This window comes from Bos indicus, chromosome 2, assembly GCF_029378745.1.
Source record: "Bos indicus isolate NIAB-ARS_2022 breed Sahiwal x Tharparkar chromosome 2, NIAB-ARS_B.indTharparkar_mat_pri_1.0, whole genome shotgun sequence".
Classification (NCBI taxonomy): Eukaryota; Metazoa; Chordata; class Mammalia; order Artiodactyla; family Bovidae; genus Bos; species Bos indicus.
Genome location: NC_091761.1, coordinates 43,285,072 through 43,289,381, shown reverse-complemented (window position 1 = coordinate 43,289,381; position 4,310 = coordinate 43,285,072). Strand labels below are relative to the sequence as shown.

Sequence of the window (4,310 nt, the reverse complement as noted above, 5' to 3'; positions counted from 1 at the left end):
TTAGGGACCTCCTGCTTACTCTCACTGCACTGTAACTAATCCTATTCAGTATCTATTCTTCTAGGTTGCAATTGTCACGGGTTGCTTGTCTTTCTCATAGACTAAGCTCTGTGAAGGCAGGAAGGTTGGTCTCTCCTGCTCTTATAGCCCTGGTACCTTGCATGTTGCCTAGTAGAAGCTTTATACATATTTAAAAACTGAAAAAAAAAAAGGTCAGAAAGAGGAAGTTAGGAATATGGGCTCTGGAATAAGAAAACCTTGCGTTTAAATCCTACCTTTGCTACTACTAGTCATGTGACTGTTACTACTTACTAGCTATATGACCTGTGTTGATCTCCTGAAGCCTCAGTTTGGTCATATGTAATATGAGAATAATAATGAAGCCAAATTCACAGAGTTGTTTTCAGGCTTCTGTGAGCTAAAGCATGCAAAGCAATTAGCCCCATTACTGGAACGTGGTTAGTGCTCACTAAATGCCACTATTAGTAGTAATGTCCTTGCAAGGCACACAGACTCTAGAACTAGACTGCCTGGGTTCAAATATTCCTTTTAAAAGCAGAAACATTAATAGATACAGAGAAAAAACTAGTGGTTTCCAGAGGGGAGAGGGATAGATGAGGTGGGTGAAATAGGTAAAAGGGATTAAGAGGTCAAATGACTAGTTATAGAATAAATAAGTTACAGGGATGTAATATACAGCACAGGAAATATAGAGTATTGTAATAACTTTGTATGGTGCATGCATTTGTGCTTAGTTGCTTCGGTCCTGTCCAACTTTTTGTGACCCCATGGACGGTAGCCTGCCAGACTCCTCTGTCCATGCGATTATCCAGGCAAGAATACTGGGTTGCCATCCCCTCCTCCAGGGGATCTTCCCGACCCAGGGATCAAATCTACACCTCTTAGGTCTCGTGCATTGCAGGTGGGTTCTTTATCACTAGTGCCACTTAGCAATCCCTAATTTTATATGGTACATGATCTATAAAATAACTTTGTAATATTATACTATTATAATATCTGCATAATCTATAAAAATATTGAATCAATATGTTGTACACCTTATAATATTGTGGTTTGATTATATTTCAATTAAAAAAAATCCTGGCTTTACCTCCTACTAGTCATAGGAACGGAGAAGGCACTGGCACCCCACTCCAGTACTCTTGCCTGGAAAATCCCATGGATGGAGGAACCTGGTAGGTTGCAGTCCATGAGGTCACGAAGAGTCAGACACGACTGAGCAACTTCACTTTCACTTTTCACTTTCATGCATTGGAGAAGGAAACGGCAACCCGCTCCAGTGTTCTTGCCTGGAGAATCCCAGGGATGGGGGAGCCTGGTGGGCTGCCATCTCTGGGGTCGCACAAGTCGGACACGACTGAAAGCAACTTAGCAGCAGCAGCAGCTGCCATAGGAAATTGGGCAAGTTGCTAATCTCTCTGTGTCTCAGTGTCCACATCTTTAAAATGGGAAAATAACAGAATATGTCTTAAGGTATTATTGTGTGGCTTATATGAATGCCTGTGACAGATTCTCTCCTTGACCAAATGCTATAGTCAGGCTCTTCTGAATCCTCTGCTTGACTAAACTGGACCCTTGGGCTTCTGTCTCCATTCTTGTAGAGTACAGTTTTAGTAAGAATCCTGTCTAGTCAGTATAGCCAGGAACTCCACTGGCTAAACACAGGCATACTCTTGACATGTGACCAAATTCCTTATCACCCACCATCTCCCTGGTGATATCTGATCACCCTTACCTGCCTTCAGCAAGAACCCCATTAGGTTGGTGTAGCAAGAGTTATGCTACCCTCCAAGTTAATTTTCCATCCACTGACCTTTCTACTTTTCTCCTTGGCTATAAATTCCGCCCCCCCCCCCTTTTTAAATTGTATTCAGAATTAAGCCCAGTTCTATACTGTGATATTTTTTTTCCTATTGAAATAGTCCTGAATAAAAATCTGTTTTTACTGCTTTGACTACTGTCAGGGTCTGGTTTTTCTCTGACACCTGGCATACTACATTGGTCTATGGGACAGTGACCATTATTATTGCTGTATAAAAAGGAAACTGTCCTTGCCTAAAGGAAATAATAAAGTTTAATTTTTACTCTTAGCCTCTTTCTGGAAGGGTAAGAAAGATAACAGGAGCTGACAGTTTATTCCAAATGAAAAGTAAAACACTGTCAGTCTTTCAGACTTTGAGCCCAGTCAGTGCTTAGCATCAAATGATCATGAAAACCCGGATGGTTTTCACAAAGTAGATTAGATATGAATTTGGGACCAAACCTTCTCTTTCTCAGGGATTTTCTCATATTACGCAGTGAAAAATTGTTGTGTTTTACAAAGCTCGTGGTATTACATGGGTAAGATTATTTATGAGTATGTTCGGTTGCTGTGGAATTATTTTAAATGTTTTATGTGATCAAAGAAGATGCTGGTGGGTTGCTTTAATATGTGATTTTTCAAATTTATAGTAACACTTTCTTTTTCTAAATTTCCACTATCCCTAGTCTCTAACTTTATGAAGAAACATATACGACTCTGTCCTAGTCTTTTATATTACCTCTCAGAAAAACAGAACTTCCATGTCAGTTTTGGAAATGTTGGAAGTATGTGAGCTAAGAGCTGGGAGTAATTTCTAAACAAATGAACAGATAGTAGACAGGAATGATATAATAATTTCAAAATTCTGTAAGTAGCAAATACCTTTCCTTCAGTTAGAAGCAACAGGCTTTATGATGATAGTTACTGAATAAACCAACAGGGAGTCTGAGAAACACCGAGTCTCATAGGTGAGTATGAGTATGGGGCCCAGGAGGGGGAAGTCTCTAAGAAGCTGGGTAAGCCCCAAGCTCTAACATACTAGCTTAAAGAAAAAAAAAAAAAAAAAAAAATCCCTAGGAGAAGGAATTTTCATGAAATGAGGCTAAAGTTATGTAAGTATGGTGACCTACTTTTATCTCCTTGCATTGATATTTTTAGTTTTCTTGCCTGGTAATACTTCCTTTCTATCTTTTCCCAATGAAGATACTTGTTAAGAGACAATTCTCCACGGGTCTCTTGCATTTCTGCATATCTTGTGAGTACAGGCACTGGCTGCCTTTGTTCTAGACGATCTTTTCAAGGATATTTGTATAGCAAACTGCCTTGGAAGATAGTGTCTGCCTTCAGAGAAAAGGGCAGGCATGTTTAGCACCCGTTATAAAAGAATCAGGTTCCCAAAGCTCAGGTTTCCTCCTCTTCTGTGTTTTCAAACTGCTGAATGTGCAGGTGTTACCCTTTTCATATCCTCATGAAGGAATTGCATGTCCTGAAATGACACAAGAAAATGACAATACTCTGGCTACTACTATTGCCACAAAACTATCCATATATATTTATATATCTGTATCTATGTACATCCAGGACCTCCCTTGTGGCTCAGATGGTAAAGTGTCTGCCTACAATGCAGGAGACCCAGGTTCGATCCCTGGGTTGGGAAGATCCCTTGGAGAAGGAAATGGCAATCCACTCCAGTACTCTTGCCTGGAAAATTCCATGGATGGAGGAGCGTGGTAGGCTACAGTCCATGGGGTCACAAAGAGTAGGACATGACTGAGCAACTTCACTTGAACTTGGATAGATATAAAGGAATATTGTTTCTTCTGCCAGCATCCATGAAAGCTGTGTGTAGCGAGCTAAATTGCTACCTGCAGGTAGGGTTAAATCTCAGAATGCTTTAATTCTTGACAATTCTTTTCTCATGTTCTATTTCCAGAGAGACAGTTTATATATTCCTTGCTCTCCATTAATAATTTCTTGTTTTGAGATTCCTTTACATCATTTTTTCTCTTATTCCTTGTGTCAGTCACCTGTAAACAACATTCTCCTACTATTCTTATTGATTTACTGCATCACCCATCTCTGTCATTCTCATTACCTGGCCTGAAGCATCTTAATGGGAATATCTTTATACTCCCTTTCCAGATTATCAGATACCTCAGTTCCAATGGCCTCCATTAAAAAAAAAATTACTTAATTACCTAGTTTGAACTTACATTTCATCAGTCAAAACTGCTTTACCTACAAGATCGCAAATTTTGAAATTTCTTTTTCTAACCATGATGTCATCTTTTTCCTCTTCTAGTTCATCATTCATCGTTATCTAGCTCATCTTCTTGTAGTCCTTTGATATACTTCTCTCAATTCTCCCTGTGCTTAATTTTGATTATAATATTGAGTACTAAATACTGTGTCATGTAAACACTCATTTCTCATAACAAATGATGAAGGTAGGCACTATTATTATCTTGATTCCTCTGACTAAAAATTT

At 39.1% G+C, this 4,310-nt stretch overlaps 1 non-coding gene across 1 annotated transcript; it reads left to right on the top strand.

The window, feature by feature from the left end:
- The first annotated feature begins 3,407 nt into the window (after positions 1-3,407).
- On the top strand, positions 3,408-3,479 carry TRNAC-ACA (transfer RNA cysteine (anticodon ACA)). The gene has a single exon. It is a non-coding gene; the product is annotated as a tRNA-Cys (tRNA).
- Positions 3,480-4,310: the final 831 nt, after the last annotated feature.